This window comes from Martes martes (assembly GCF_963455335.1).
Source record: "Martes martes genome assembly, chromosome: 3".
NCBI lineage: Eukaryota > Metazoa > Chordata > Mammalia > Carnivora > Mustelidae > Martes > Martes martes.
Genome location: NC_137890.1, coordinates 72,816,838 through 72,834,090, shown reverse-complemented (window position 1 = coordinate 72,834,090; position 17,253 = coordinate 72,816,838).

Below are 17,253 nucleotides of genomic sequence, written 5' to 3'. Positions count from 1 at the left end.
ACTGTCTGGAGACTTGTTATGTCTTACCCCTTCTATTAACTAGTCTCCTCTCCCACGAAATCCTGGAAACAAGGCTGAAGGATGCAATGTGAGCAACCTGGTTATTATGAGAAATATCCTCTTTCTTTCATACTGGCTTTGAACCAAACTTGCGGACGTGAACTCTCTCTCCTCAGGCTGAGTGCCATTCCAGAAGCTTCCTTTGTCTCTCATGCCAGTAAGCTTCAGGCAGACCAACCCCACACTCCTACTAGATCAAACTGGATAACTCAGCATACCATAATGTTGAGATCACTGCTGTACTTTTGGGTTTTCTTTTCCTTTTCCTTTTTTTTTATTTGTTTGTTTTAAAGATTTATGTATTTATTTTAGAGAGAGAGAGCCCGTGAGAGTGTGCACGCATGGGAGCAGGTGGGGCAGAGGGAGAGGCAGAGGGAAAGCGAGAGAGAGAATCTCTAACAAACTCCCCTTGCTGAGTGCAGAGCCCTACTCGGGACTCAATCCCAAGACCCTGAGATCATGACCTGAGCTAGACAAGGGTCAAGAGCTAGACACTCAACAGGATGAGCCAGCCCGGTGTCTCAATTTTCATCTTGTTTTGTTTTAAAGAGTTTTCAGAAGAATATTTTATTGTGAATAGATTTCCTATTTAAGTGTCACCAGGCAGATTTATTTGTTAGTTGTCCTGAATAGCTTATTACTCCACCATTGATCATCTATCAGGTTGGCTGAGTGGTTATTCTAATTGGTTGTCACAGAACCAAAAAGTACAAATGTCTCTTCTCAGAATTTTCTTTCTTTGGGGGCAGAGATGCTTCGATTTGTTTATCTCAGTTCCCATGTAATAATCTTAAGTTTTTAAAGCCCTGTACGTAAAACACTGATGTACAGTCAATATAAGTGTTGACTTACTAATTGACCGTGGGTAGAATTTTTTTCAAGTGAAAGATAAACATCTTAATTGACTCTACAGTGACCCAAGTATATTTGCAGTGGTGCCTGACCTTCTGTCCGTACCAAAACTTTCTTCCCATTCATGGGACATATTGCCAAAGGGAAAAATAATATGCAAATCGATGTTGGCAGAGACCCTGGGCAGCATTTCAATACATTTTTACACTCGTTCACCCAGACTGAGCAAATGAGCATGCAGACTCATGTTGTGGCCAGGTTCCCATTCTCCCTCTCACCTAACATGAATTCTCTTCCCCTGCCTTCCAACACATGTCATCACTACCCCCTAATCTGCACATCTTTCCTCCCGGTAGACTTCATTCAGTTCCACTCATCTCCAGCATTGATCTCCATCTGCCCAACACAAATAATCAGGAAACAGCAATTTAGGAGCCCTCCCCTCTAACAGACATACACCATTCTCTCACAATGAGCCAACCTTTCCAAACTGACATTAGCATCCTAGGCAACATAGAGAAGTGAAATAGGTAATTTAGAAACCTTATTTATCTCTTGGAGTTACAACCCTGTTGTTTTTCTGGTACTGAAAATTACACAGAGACAAAGCATCAAAGTCTAAAGCAAACAATTGTCAGATTAAACCAATGATAACTGAGAGACCTGGAAGACATTAATTCCGACAGTTTTGTTTGCGGTAGCAGAGAATACAACAACACAGACATCTCTAGTTTTGCACATTCCTTCATGTGCAGGACACATTTGATAGTAAGGATGAATGGACCAGTTCTCCTAGCTGGGGAAAGGCAGGTTGCTGATGAACACAAGCTGGAATGTGTGTGCCGATTTGCCTTTGCAAAGTCTCCCAAATCTCTAGGGCCCATGTTGGGAACTCCTGAGTTTCCCCCTCTGAAAACTGCAGAAGAATATGTATATATATTCCTTGCTTTTTTCCAGGTAACTCAACAAATGAGTCTTTTAGAATATTCATAGAAGATAACTGAATTATATGTGAATTGATATATGTGTATTGATATATGTATATTTCTCCTCCTGGAGAAATGCTTTAAACAGAATAAGGCACATCATTTACTCATACCTTCAAAGTGCCATTTATAAAGCACCATTCTATTTAAGTCTCAAAGAAATCCCACAAGGTGAAGATTACAATTCTCTGTCTTATAGAAGAGGAAATTAAATGTCTAAATGATTTGTCCAAAGGGCCTCACAGCCCAACCCCAGCCCCTTCACCATACTATGCGGCCCTAAGATAAACTTGTTGCTGCCTGCAATCACACACTTAGCAGTAAAAGGTATTTGAAGAAATAATGGCCAAAAAACCCCAAATTTGATGAAATGTATTTATTTATAGATCCAAGAAGCTCAGCAAATCAGAAAGAGGACAAATACAAAGTAAAAACACCCTACCTTAGTCAAACTTCAGAAATTCAGAGATATTCTTTAAGGTGCAGGAGTGCAGGAACATATAACAAATGGGAAAAAAAATATGGATTCTGATCAGACCACAATGGTGACATTTTAGAAAAAAAAAACAAAATGCAAGAAAAAGTGAACCCATAATTTTGTGCTCAGCAAAAAAATATCTTAAGGTCAAAATAAAGACATTTTCAAATAAATGAGAATTGAAAGAATTTGTTGCCAGCAGATTGGCACTAGTGTTTCCTAAAACTAAAGATGTTCTTTGGGCTGAAGGGACATTATAATGGATTGAGACTTGAACTTACAGGAAGTAAAGGAAAGCATCATGTCATAATGCTTTTACCAGGTTAGTAGACACACTTTTGATACCTGGAGGCAACATTTTGAGTGGGGAATAAATGAGTTTGGGGAAAAAAGCAGAAACTAAAATATTTTAGTTTAACAAAGCAATGTCACATGTCATAAGGACAGAGAAATTGTTTTCTCTTTTTTATACTGTTGAAGATTTTTCCCTAGGTGATAGTTTTTTAATTCTATGACTTTTGCCATACAAACTTTCTATTTTTATCTAGTTATTTTTCCTTATGTCTTCAGTTTCTTTTGTTTTCAGAAACTTCTCTTGACCAGAGATTGAGTCACTCATACAATATATGACTTTACAGCTGCTTTTATAGTCAATTATGTTTGTCAATTATAGTTTATCTAATATGTACAATAAAGTGAGGATATAGACCTCCCCCACCACATAGCCTGTTGACCAACAGCATTTGTTGAATAATCTACCTTTTTCTCATTGACTTGTGATAAGTTCTCCTTTATACATTAAGCTTATGTTTTATGGGGTCTACTTCTAAGCTATTCAGGCTGATTTTTTTTTTTTTTTAGATTTTTCTTTAAAATTTTATTTATTTGACAGAGAGAGTGTGTACAAGCAGGGGAGGGGCAAGCAAAGGGAGAGGGAGAAGCAGACTCTCCACTGAGCAGGGAGCCAGACATGGGGCTTGATCCCAGGATCCAGGATTATGACAGGAGCCAAAGGCAGCTGCTTTAAACGACTAAGCCTCCCAGGTGCCCCTAGGCTGAGTTATTATTAGTTATGTATTACACTATTTCCTTTGGAGAGCGTTATGATATAGCTCAATATCAAGTAAGGAAATTCTTCCCTCTTCCTATTTATTCTTTCTCAAGTTCTTCCCCTTCACTTGAATTTATTCTTAGAATTCTTTTACCGTATTTCTTTCCTGCCACACACATAACTCTGGAATGTTGAATGGAATTTCCTTTAAAGTACAAAATAATTTGAGAAGAATTTGTACCTTTGCTGCGGTTCATTTTACCACTAGGAACGTAAAATATCTCTCATCTTAATTAAGGTTCAGGCAAGGGGAAAAAAAAGGCTGAAAGCCTTCTAAAATTAGCAAATATAATAGGAGACACTCCTTCCTGCATTCAAATGGGACACAAGAGTGATATTCTCTGTTAGGGTGAAAAAGAAATAAAAACTAACATGCAGAAAAAAAACAATGGAGAAACCTTGACCTTGCTGTTCATTGAAAGAGTAAAAGTCTTGAGAATTTATAATCTCAGTCTGCTCCCCACATGAATTTTAGTACAAGTTTATACTACTTATGAATCTAAACAACCTCAAGCCAGAATTAAATTTAAAGTAGGCCCAAATTATCAAGTCCTCCCAGGTGCTGATAAAAGTAAACACAAAGCCTTTCTGGAGGAACTCACCTTCAACTGAAAGCTCAAAGAAATCCCACAGATAAATGCATAAGGAAATGAGAAATTCATAATAATAATTTAAAAACTAAACAGAGAAGAAAAACACACCACGAGTGAAATGAGAAGTAAAAAAGACAATAGAAATTGATATACAAAAACTTCAAATAGAGAAATACAACATTCAGAATTATATTTAGTGTTACTTAAAATGAAATAGGAGTTTGAAAAACATGAATACTTTAAAAATGAAAAATAGAATCACTGAAACTAAAAACTCAATTGATTGTATCCATTAGGATGACTATTTTTAAGAACAAACAAGCAGCAAATAACAAGTGTTGGCAAAGAGAGAGAAATGGAAACCTTTGCGTACTGTTGGTAGGAAGGTAAAAAGGTGCAGCTGCTCTAGAAAACAGATTGACAATTCCTCAAAATATGAGGCAGAACTACTGCACGATCCAGCAATTTCATTTCTGGGTATATATCCCCCAAAAATGAAAAACAGGAACTCAAACACATATTCATACATCAACATTCATAACAGCACCGTTAACAGTTGCTAAAAGGAGAAACAACTCACGTGTCCACTGATGGATAAATGGATAAATAAAATGCAATATGTCCATACAATGGAATATCGATCAGTCATAAAGAGAAAGAAAAATTTGATACTAGACAACCAATAAGTCAATGAAGAAATCAAAAAATACTTTTAGACAAACGAAAATGAAAACACAACACTTCAAAGGCTATGGGGTCTGGCAAAAGCAGCTCTAAGAGGGAAGTTTATAGCGATACAGACTCACCTCAAGAAACAAGAAACATCTCAAATGATCTAAGTTCCTTACACCTAAAGGAACTAGAAAAAGAAAAACAAAGCTTAAGTCAGTAGAAAGAAGGAAATAAAAAAGATCAAAATAGAAATATATGAAATAGAGACTAAAAGAGAAAAAGAGCAAGGAAACGAAGAGTTGGTTCTTCAAAAAGAAACAACTCTTCGTTTCCTTGCTCTTTTTCTCCTTTTTTAGTGTGAAATAAGTCAATGGGAGAAAGACAATTATCAGAGGGTTTCACTTATATGTAGAATTTAAGAAACAAAACAGGATCATAGGGGAAGAGGGGGAAAAATAAAATAAGATGAAATCAGAGAGGGAGACATACTATAAAAGACTCTTAACTATAAGAAAGAAACTGAGGGTTGTTGGAGGGGTGGTAGGTGGGGGAATGAGGTAATTGGGTGATGGGCACTAAGGAGGGCATGTAATGTAATGAATATCGGGTGTGATATGCAACAGATGAATGACTGAGCTCTACATCTGAAACTAGTGATGCACTATACATTAACTAACTGAATTCAAATAAAAATAAAAACAAAAAAGAAATAGTCTTTATTTTTTTATTATTTTTTTAAGCAATGAGCTACATTGTACCCTGGGAAGAAAGTATGGGACTTTTATTTTTAACCTATTTGTGGCACTTAATATATAATATGATTTACATTTTTTTCAAGGGCTATGTAGATAAAATAGCCTTAAATGATTTCTGTTAAAACCTATTTGTTTTATATCTTGTTTATCAGGAAAAAATAATCTGTAACTGTTAAACCATGTATATGACCCTCTAATCAAAAGAACAGTAGATGAGAAAAAATAAATCAGAATTTTATTTTATTTTATTTTTATTGTGTTATGTTAATAAATCAGAATTTTATATCCCATAAATCAGAATTTTATTTTATTTTATTTTTATTGTGTTATGTTAATAAATCAGAATTTTATATCCCAAAAAAGAAAGAAAGAGAGCCAAAGTAAATAAATCAGAAATGAAAGAGAAGTTACAATCAATACCACAGAAATGTAAAAGATCTTAAGAGACTACTATGAATAATTATATGTCAACAAATTGGACACCCTACAAGAAATAGATGAATTCTTAAAAACATAGCCTTCCAAGATTAAATCAGGAAGAAAGACTATTTGAACAGACTGATTATTAGCAATGAAATTGAATTAGTAATTTTAAAAACTCCCAACAAACAAAAATCCAGGACCAGTCTGTCTAAGACTAGACAAAGACACCACAATAAAATAAAATAAAATTACAGGTCAACATCCTTGATGAATATAGATGCAAAAATCTGCGACAAAATATTAGCAAATCAAATTCAGAAATACATAAAGATCATATACCATAATCAAGTGGGATTATTCCAGGGATGCAAGGATGGTTCAATATTTGCAAATCAATCAACATGATAAAACATATTAACAAATCGAAAAATGAAAATCTTATGATCTCAATAGATGCAGAAAAATCATTTGAAAAATTTCAACATCTATTTTTGATAAAAACTCTCAATAAAACAGGTTTAAAGGGAACATACTTCAACATAATAAAGGGCATAAGCGACAAATCCACAGCTACCATCATACTTGATGAAAAGCTGAAAGCTTCTCTTCTAAGATCAGGAACAAGACAAAGAAAAAGAAGTCCTGAGAGTTGAACTTTTCAGCAGGCTGAGAGACAGGTCGAATAGTGACAATTCTTAAGGGATGGTCCTTTTGGGAGCTCCACACTCATTTTTTTTCCCCTCTGGTATCCATTAAGCTGCTGGTTTTCAGAGCTACTGTATTTAGTTTTCAAGGCCACTGAAAAGCTAGGGAGATGTGAATGAGATGAGCACAAGTTGAAATGTCACAAGTCCACTCCATTTACTGAGAGTCAGCTGTTTTTTTTGAATAAGCACTCATATATTTGCTGAAGATCTTACTTCCCAGGGTTTTGGGAAAAAAGTTGTTTTTTGCCAGTTTTTGTCAGTGTTTTCATTGTTTTTCCGGAGAAGTAAATTTTCAGAGGACCTTACTTCCCTGTTCTGGAAGTTACACTCATAGTAAGGGAGAGCATCAGCTCTGTGAAGCTTTACCACTGTCTCCTGATTAGGATGATATTATTAAACTAAAAGATAGGGAATATAAATGGAAGCCAAAAAATGGAAGATGGTATTTGCAACACATACAACTGACAAAAACGTGTCACAAAGCAGTAAGATTTAAGAGCAGGTTAGATACAGCTGAATAAAAAATTAGTGAACTAAAGGAATTATTTGGAATACCATCTAAAAGACATGTAAATAAGCAGACATTTCTGCAAAGAAGACATCCAGATGGCCAACAGACACATGAAAAGTGCTCCCTATCACTTGGCATCAGGAAATACAAATCAAAACCACAATGAGATACCACCTCACACCAGTCAGAATGGCTAAAATTAACAAGTCAGGAAATGACAGATGCTGGCAAGGATGCAGAGAAAGGGGAACCCTCCTACACTGTTGGTGGGAATGCAAGCTGGTGCAACCACTCTGGAAAACAGCATGGAGGTTCCTCAAAAAGTTGAAAATAGAGCTACCTTATGACCCAGCAATTGCACTACTGGATATTTACCCTAAAGATACAAACGTAGTGATCCGAAGGGGCACGTGCACCCGAATGTTTATAGCAGCAATGTCCACAATAGCCAAACTATGGAAAGAACCTAGATGTCCATCAACAGATGAATGGATAAAGAAGATGTAGTATATATATACACAATGGAATACTATGCAGCCATCAAAAGAAATGAAATCTTGCCATTTGCGATGACATGGATGGAACTAAAGGGTATTATGCTTAGCAAAAGAAGTCAATCGGAGAAAGACAACTATTATATGATCTCCCTGATATGAGGAAGTGGAGATGCAACGTAGGGGGTTTGGGGGGGTAGGAAAAGAATAAATGAAACAAGATGGGATCGAGAGGGAGACAAACCATAAGAGACTCTTAATGTCACAAAACAGAGGGTGGCTGGGGGGAGGAGGGTAGGGAGAGGGTTGGTGGGGTTATGGACATTGGGGAGGGTATGTGATATGGTGAGTGCTGTGAAGTGTGTAAACCTGGCGATTCACAGACCTGTACCCCTGGGGCTAATAATACATTATATGTTTATAAAAAAATTTAAAAAAGAAAAAAAATAAAAGACATGTAAAATATGAAACTCTACCAAACAACAAGGAAATGACAGTTGTAAGTTCTAGCATGTACAAAGAGACAATTTTTCAAAGATCTATGACTAAGATTTTTTCTAAGTATTTCTAGATCTAAATTCTCAAATACAGGAAGCCAAATGAACCTCAAGTAGTTAAAAAAAAAAAAAAGTCCACTGCTAGATAAAACACAGAGACACTGTAGGTCTTAAAAGATAAAAAGAAGACTTGGAAAACAACAAGGGAAAAAAAAAAAAGATTACATACCAAGAACTGTCCTGAGAGTAAAATCTCATTTTTCAGTGACAATAACACAGTCAGTGAATTATTTTCAATGTACTAAGAGAAAATTAAGAAGTACCCCACAAAGGAAACTTCTAAGGAAATATGGAGAAAATACACCAGATGGAATTAGAATGTCTGAGACCAGAAATTGCGAGCAAAGATATTGCTAAATATAAATAAATATAGATGGTATACAGTAAAAAAAAGTAATGTCTAATTTGGGGATGAAGGTAACAGACTAGAACCTAAAATACTGAACGACTGGATGGGTGGTCAGGTTTGAGTGGTGCTTAGTGGATTAGTCAACACATACCAGAGCCAGATTGCCTTGGTTGCAATCTTGACTCTGGTACTTATTATCTAGTACTAATTTGCTTTGAACAACTTAAACAACATCTCTGTATGTCTCTATATATCCCTTAATATGAAGATAGTAACAGTATCAAGCTCATAGGGCTATTGTGATTCTTAAATTAGACTTAAATTAGTTAATATGTATATCAACCACTGAAAACAGTACTTGATATACAGCAAGTGTTTCAGGAGTGTTAACTATGATGCTCAGTAAAAGCATTCTAAGGGACTTGTATTGCCAGCTAAAAAACACAATCATGACAAGAGACTAAAACAACTCTTCTTTTTAAAAATATTTTATTTATTTATTTATTCGCCCTGGAGAGGGAGCGAGAACACGAGCACGTGTACACCAGTGGGGGGATGGGCAGAGGCAAAGGGAGAAGCAGACTCCCCAGTGAGCAAGGAGCGGATGTGGGGCTCTATCCCAGAACCCTGGGATCATAACCCAAGGTGAAGACAGGTGCTTAAATGACTGAGCCACTCAGGCACCCCTCATACATCTCTTCTGATAACAATAATCAAGAACATAAATATATTATTGAGAATCTTGTTTTAACTGACTCATTAAAAAAATCTGTAACCATCTAACTCATACCACATAGACTTTAGAAAAATCTGTTTGTTAGTTTACAAGATAATTCCAAGAAGTAGAAATTGAATACATTATGGAGGGTACTGCTTTTTGCCTTGCCAATGATCAGCTTACCATTCCTATGCACAGAACACTGACTTCCTGGGTAACAGCAGTGTGTGGAGCTAAGACACTCACTCTCCCAGATGTCTTTATAGTTAAATGTGGGCATTAAGACCTAGATCAGATCACTGGGATTTCAATGGAAGTCACTGGGTTGGATTTCTGGGAAAGCTGCCTTAACCTTTATGCCTTTAAAGCTAATAGGCCTTGAACCAATATGTTTCTCATCTTTTGGGGGTGTGTGTGTGTGTGTGTGTGTAAACACATCTTCAAAGCTCCTGCAAGAACTCTGCCCTAGTTCTCACTTCTTGCTTACACAGAGGTTGAAGATCAGCCAGAGGAAGGAACGTATGGCTCTTTCAGGTGTTCCTGGGAATGTGCACAACTCCAGGCATTCACACAAATTTACATGTACACATAGTCTTTTAGGTTCACAGAAACATGTAGGAGATGTTCACTGCTCCACTATGGACTTGATTCTAAATAATTTTTATTCAAGGAGATTTAACTAAAAATTTCTGGGACTTTAAATATGGATTTTTGACAAGTTGTTTCCTGAAATTGGCCAAGAAGAACAATAAAGTGGAATTTTTCTACATCAGACATCAAGACAAACTTTAAAACTATAGTAACTATAATACAGTGGCATTGTTGCTGAAATTCATAGCATTATGGGAAAAAAGTCCAGAAATACAAACACATGCACACACACACATCCATTTTGCACATTTTAAATTAGTATTTATATAAAACTATAAAGGTGTTTAGTAAGCTTAGTCTGGGGAAGGAATTTTTTAGGACAAAAGGAGAACAAGAAAACATAAAGGCAAATCTTGACAAGTTTGACGACATTAAAGTTAAGCACTTCCTTATAGTGAAGGGCATCACAAGTGAAATTAAAGGCAAACAATAAGCTGATTGACAATACTTGTAAAACATGGAACAGAAGAAAAAAAAAATTCAAGGGCACCTGGGAGGCTCAGTCAGTTAAGCAGCTGCCTTTGGCTCAAGTCATGATCCCAGGGTCCTGGGTTCAGGCCCCACATTGGGCTCCCTGCTCAGCGGAGAGCCTGCTTCTCCCTCTCCCTATGCCTGCCGCTCTGCCTCCTTGTGCTATCTCTCTGTCAAATAAATTAAAACCTTAAAAAAAAAAAAAAAAGGAAAGAAAAAAATTCAAATTAAATAACTAGATCCTATTTTTAATGTATGAGATTGGCAAAAGAAAAAACTTCACAAAGAATGGTAGCACTGTGTTCATGTGGATGTGAAGATAGTCTCCTTCACTGCTAGTGAGACACCAAATTGTTTTCAGAAGCAATTTGGCAAGATCTAATATAATTTTAAATGCATGTCACTTAAATGCTAATACAGCATTTTCACTTCTGAAAATCTGTGCTTCGAATAGTCACATGTCACAAAGGTGGATATTCATGAAGCTGTTTATTGCAGTGCTGCTTGCGACAGTCACCAGCTAGGAACCTGAATGTCCATCAGTACTCTGGCAGGGGGTAGGGGTGGGGGGGGCACGTGCGCACAGATACACACATGTGTAAAGAGGGAAGGAGTTGCAGAGACAAAAAAAGAGACTTCAATAAAGATTCAAATAGCTTTATGGGCTTTTTTGGATGATGAACTTTTTTTCTCTATCACTTTGTGTGTGTGTGTGACCCAGAATGATGACATAACTCAGCTTCATGGGGAAATATACCACAAGGGAGGCTTTTATGTTGTATAGCATATGCTTCTATATTATTTCCATTTTTCGAATGATTTGAAAACAACAACAAAAAAGAAACAAGCAAGCCACAGAACTGTGTAAAGGTTCCCATCAGGGTAAAAGACCTCTACAAAAGCAGACGTTTGTTTGCATAGTATGACTGATAAAAATGCACAACTGTTAGCAGTGGCTCCTGGGAGTGACAGGGAGGCGGTAAGAGATGCAGTGGAGGGCTTTGCACACAGACGCCACGGTTCCGGTGGACATTTTTACAAACTGTATTACTTTGCTGAAATTCAAAACAAAACAAACGAATAAAGGAGTAAACACGTACCAGTGAAGCGAAGGGGAGGGAATGGTAGTCACTTTCAAGCTCGGAAGACAAGGAGGTGATTTCAAGATCAAGATCAGGAAAGTGTGAGCAGGCAGCAGTGACTGCCAAGGCGATAGAGAGCGTGGTGACGTGGATGACGTGCGGACAGACGTGGGCACGTGGGCACGTGCGTGGCGCCCGAGCCGTATCCGGGAGCGCTGGCGGAGCATGCTCTCTAGGTATGGTGTGTGCCCTACCACAGTGGAGGACGGAAGTGAGGGGACGGTCGTCATCCAAGAGCCAGAGTGTGTTTGAGACTGGCTGTGAGGAGACAAAGCTTGGCTTCCAGCGGGAAGAACATGGAGCAGGTATTGAATAAATACCCCTGGGAGGGGAAGGTGTTCTCATTTGTAAGTGTGTACTCTTAAACTCTATCAGTGATTGTATTTCTGTGAAAACTAAAACAGTTTTCTTCAGTTAGAAAAGTCCTTTAAACCCCATCATGGGCCACCCGTGCCTCAGCTAATGTAATTCATAATGAACGACCCTCAGAAGCAATTGGATCGCTTTATTTATTTTATATTTCTGCAGCAGGACTTGGGATTTAACATTTGGCCATAGGACAGAGTAGATAATATTAGAGAAATGTGTATGTGACAAATTCAACCGGGATATTAATTTGCTATTAATTGGAAGGAGGCTGACCTGAGAAGATTGCGTAGTAAACATGCTAGTTGTGTAAAATATCTTTAAAATCCATACAAAATCTATACAGTCTCCCTGGATGTCATACATAAAGAAATCCTAAGAATGTGTGCTGAGTTAAGACCAGCTACACTGGGATGAAGTTGTGTTTGTGGGGAGAGAGAAGTAATATACCACGGGCTTAAGAAGAGTCAGGCTCTTGTTGAAGGAGAAACACACGCTATGTATTGTGGTATGTCGGTTCTTAGTTCCTCTGAGTAGGAGTAAATAATTATATGTTTCACTCTTCAAAAATCTTCCCTGGTTGTTCTTTTTTTTCTGGTCCAATTGGCTGGCATGTTCTGATCCACAGAAAGAGGAAGGCATGGGCGGGAGGTTGTAAGGGAAGTCTTCTCCTTCTGCCTCCTAGGCACAGGTGAATGGCTTTGAAATTACGCACCATGAAGTCATAAAACTCACTAAGCTAGATACATTTTTCAGAAAATATGTATGTAATGGCAGCCTCTTATGCAACTGGCTTTTATACAAAGCTGTGCACTTTGGGGACCATTTTGCCCTCACTTGTCATCTCTAACCACAAACGGTCCTACCTTGATTCTCAAAGAAAACAATTTGAGGTTTTAAAATAGGGAAAGCTACAAAATAAAACTGAAATGAGAAGAAGTCAGTGAGATTTCATTAAATATATCTGGACATTAGTGCACATCAAAGCACCAAATATTTGAGATGCATCCTGTGGGAACCAGTAACCATAATCAGTGATCTTGATATGATGAGACCATATTGCCAGAAATTTTAGGGTCATAGCAGATTATCTTTCCTTTTAAAAGGTGAATTTTCGGGAAGAATTTTGAGTCTAGTGAATGGCACGGATCTGAGAATTCTTCTACAAAATAAACGGTAGTGACAATTCACTTCGAGGCTTTGAGAGGCCCTCTGTCTCTCTCAGTTTTGTAATTTCTAACATCCAGTCCAGCCTCCAAATGCTGTCCTTTTGTGATGAACTTGATCTTGTCTGTGAGCTGAGGGCAGCAAATTAACACAACAGAATTTTTTTTTTCATCCGGGTTTCGATAGAGGAGATAAGTAGCCTTGGCAAAGGTTCAGGGAAAGACGCATTCTCATGATTTGCCACTAGGTGTGTGGTTTGCTACAACTTACGCAATGTGGCAATGTCTCCTCCACTAGATAACTCTTCTAATAGTTATCTAATAGTAAAGAAGCCGGCCACCAAAGGAAGCCAGAAAAAGCATCTTGTTTCTCTCCCCTCTGTGGCCCCTCAGACCTCTACTATGATTTTTTTTTTCCTTCTCTCTAGCTAAAATTTTAGGTAGTTTACATAATAACCTTTTCTCCTGCTTAAAAAAAAAAAAAAAAAAGCCTCTCTGGTCACTTTTATTAACAACATTTAAAATGCTCAGTCCTGCGGATAAGTCAGAAGCTTTTTGTGCAAAGCTTCTCCCTGCACCCAGCAGGTGTTGCAGAGGGAAAGGAAGGGCCGGCCGGCTTCTCCTCTGCTTCCCTGCATGCCTCCACTCCTGGCCCAGGCAGGAGTTAGGGAAGGAGAGGTAAGGCTGAGGAGGTCAGGAGAGGTATTGCTGGTCTAGGTACTTGCTGTTAAAAAGGAGGGATGGATGCACTTTGGACTTGGTAGAGCCTTAGAGCTGACATTTCTTTTCCCACGGAGTGCTTTCTCAGGGTTTGGCCACCAGGAACCTCCAGTTTCTACTTCTACAATATGCAGAGGGCCACTTGTGTGGGCCATATTTAATATCTACCTCAGCCTGGCTGGTGCCTTCCACATCCTGTTTGCAGATTCCCCTGGCTTCACAGGCACCTTTTGAGCAGGGTGTGAATGTGCTCTAGGCTGCCCTTGTCCTACACACACCAAATCTGGTCCTCGGGAAGCACCCACATTTTCTTGTCCTCTCCATCAGTGGAAACAAGGTACAGGGCAGATGGCAGTCAGCCTCTTTGTTGCAGAATTATTTGGGGGCAAGTGTCAGAAACCACTTCATCATGACCTTATAGTCCAGAGGACACACACAGAGTTCTTACAGTGGTCTCCCGAAAGCCATCACTAGCTTGAAGTGAGAAGGACACGCCAGCACTGCTTCCCTTGGGGTGATGAGAAGGATGGTGCAACTGCTGTCCAAGAACTCTCTCCAGAGAAACTGTCTCTCAGCCCCTGCCTCTTCTACCCCAACTTCCGACTCTTACGTGGGGGTGTTGGCCAAAAGGCTTCCAAACCAGCTTTCACCACCACCTTTGCAAGCCCTGCATATCCGTTGGCATGTGGAATGTGAAACCTTTTTCTCAGATGCTTGGGACCTCTGATGAAAACTGAGTCCTGTTTTACATATCGTTAATTTATGTTCTCTCTGACTTTGCCCTTTTTGGGGATCTATTCTATAGAAACTGAAGTACTGGCCTGTGAAGATATTTATAGGAGCGATATTTGTGGTGGAAGAAAAAAGGGAGGGAGGATAAAGAAAGAGAACCTAACTCTCCATCTGTAAAGGAATGGGGGAAATGCTTGATCAAATCATGGTATGTATGTACAATGGAATATTATATATCCATTAAAAATGAGTTATATTTTATCTGGTAGCTGGGGGATGTATATTATATATAGTTCATGAGATATACAGGAGACTTATACTTTGTTAGCTGAAGGGATATATATTATATATCTTTGTGGGGTATAAAGGAGGTTGCAATAGTGTGTTCTATTTTTGAAGAAACACTATTTCTGTATGTCTGTGAGTGTTGTGAGGATGGGGTAGGACAAACCCACGTGATTCAATAATGGTCATCTTAGTGGGTGATAATGACAGCAAGAGTTTGGGGAGCTTCATCATTTTGAAGATATATTGTGAAATTTTGTGCATATTATAGCAATCACATGTATTCTGGCAATTAAAGAATAATGTTATAAAGAAAAACAAGGGAAGAAAGTGAAGTGGGAAGAAGAAACTGATAAAACTATAAGAAGAAAACCCCCAGAAAATGTTATGATTTCTAAAAAATCTTCAAGGAAGAGATAATTCCCATGTAATAAAAGCTACTGCAGAGCCTAGGAAAAATGGAAACCTTCCAATTTAATTTTTGGAGCCTGGATTTACCAAGATAACAAAACTGAAAAAGAAAATTAGACTGATTATTCATGCAAAAATCTAAAACATTAGCAAATTGAATCAGTATATTTAAAAGATAAGGCAAGATGATCAAGTTGAATTATCCTAGTAACACAAGGTAGCTTAACATTAGAAAATGTGTTAATATAACTGACAACCTTAACAGAGTAATGGAAGAAACTATAGATGCTGAAAAATTATTTGATAAAATTCAGCAGTAATCCTATTTTTTTTTTTAGAGATTTTATTTATTTGAGAGAGAGTGAGACACAGCAGGAGCAGGGAGAAAGGGCAGAGGGAGAGAGAAGCAGACTCCTCGCTGAGCTGGGAGCGCCAACGCAGGGCTTGATCCCAGGATCCTGGGATCATGACCTGAACTCAAGGCAGACCCTTAAACAATTGTGCCGCCCAGGTACACCTGTAATTTTTTTTTTAAAGCTCAGTAGCCAATTAAGAATATAAGGATCTCACTTTCAGTTGATACATCATCTGCTGTATTTCCTGTGCCCTAAAGTCCAGCCTTCACTCATCTGTATAGATAAGATGGGCACTTGTGGTCTCTTGCTGCATTCGATGCTTTCCTGCTGAAATTGACTCATAGGAACCTCAGCAAGAAGTCTGAGGGAAGGAGAGGAGTGAGGTCAAGAGATGTGTTCCTCTCTTTCCATCCCTGCAAGGTCACCTGAGCTGTCACGATACCTCTCAAGATATTTGACTACCCAGGACTCTTGCCCTCAGGGTTCTGGTAATCCATCCTTTCTTTAACTTAGAGTTGATGAAAATGCCGCTGCTTCTAAGACCTGGGTTGCTGCACTAGCCTTTAAGGTACTCTGCACCCACATCTTTGTAAACACAGAATCTCTTTATTTATAGTAGCCTTGTTCTATAAAGTCGCCGAGAACACTGAATTAAGAATACTAAACCATTGCTCCCCTTGGAAATATAGGGTTAGAGTCCTGCAAGACTTTGGTCACAACATTTTTGTCAGCTGATCAATACAGAACCATGTTTTACATCTGTTTTCTTTTTAAAGACACCTTATTTAATATATGCTGTTGGTTTATGAACATTTGAGCTCATGGCCAACAACGTTATAGCTCATGCCTGAATGAACACACACATTTTCTCAGCACATTGCAGCTGTTCTGTGTTTAGGGACACTAGACAGCACTTCAACACTATGCTTGGGGGCCCTTTTAAAGAGCAAAATTGTCAACAAAAGTACAGACATCCAAAAAAGGTGTCACTGAGTTGACCGTGAAAAGACACTTGTTTGCAGCAGGAGAGCAGAAACAAGAATGGAGAATGTCTCCTTGTTCTCCTTCAGCTGGGAGGGTGCATGTCAGTTACAAATTTTTTTTTGCCACTCTACACGTGTCTGAATTAGTGTGGTAGCACCGCAAGTATTGACTTTATAGTTACAAGTAGATTTTAACAAGCAGGTGAATTTGCAAATATGGAATCGTGAATGATGAGGATTAACTCTATTCCCTTTATAAACAAATTCTTCTCAGATTATGCTATTTCAGAATGCCATTAGTTTCTTATTGGAAGTCAGACTGCATAGGCATATGTGCCAGAGATCTACTGCAAATGCCATATCAAATGGTAAAAAATTAGAAGTATAAAAGAACAACAACAACAAAAGGCTGCCATACCACTCATTGTGCTAGAAAACTTTAGCCAATCTGATAAGAAATAGAAATATTGGGAAGGGAAGATAAAAATGTCTTTGACATAGTTTGACAGATTATATACTCATAAAATCCAAAAGAATACATTAAAACCCATTTAGCCAATAAAAATATATCTGTGTGGATGGATATAAAATCAGCATATCAAAAGTAATAGCTTCCCTGTATGCTGACCAAAGGCAATTAGAAAATGTAATTGAAGAAAAATTTCCATTCACAACACCAACAAAGCTTCTACAATTCTTAGGAA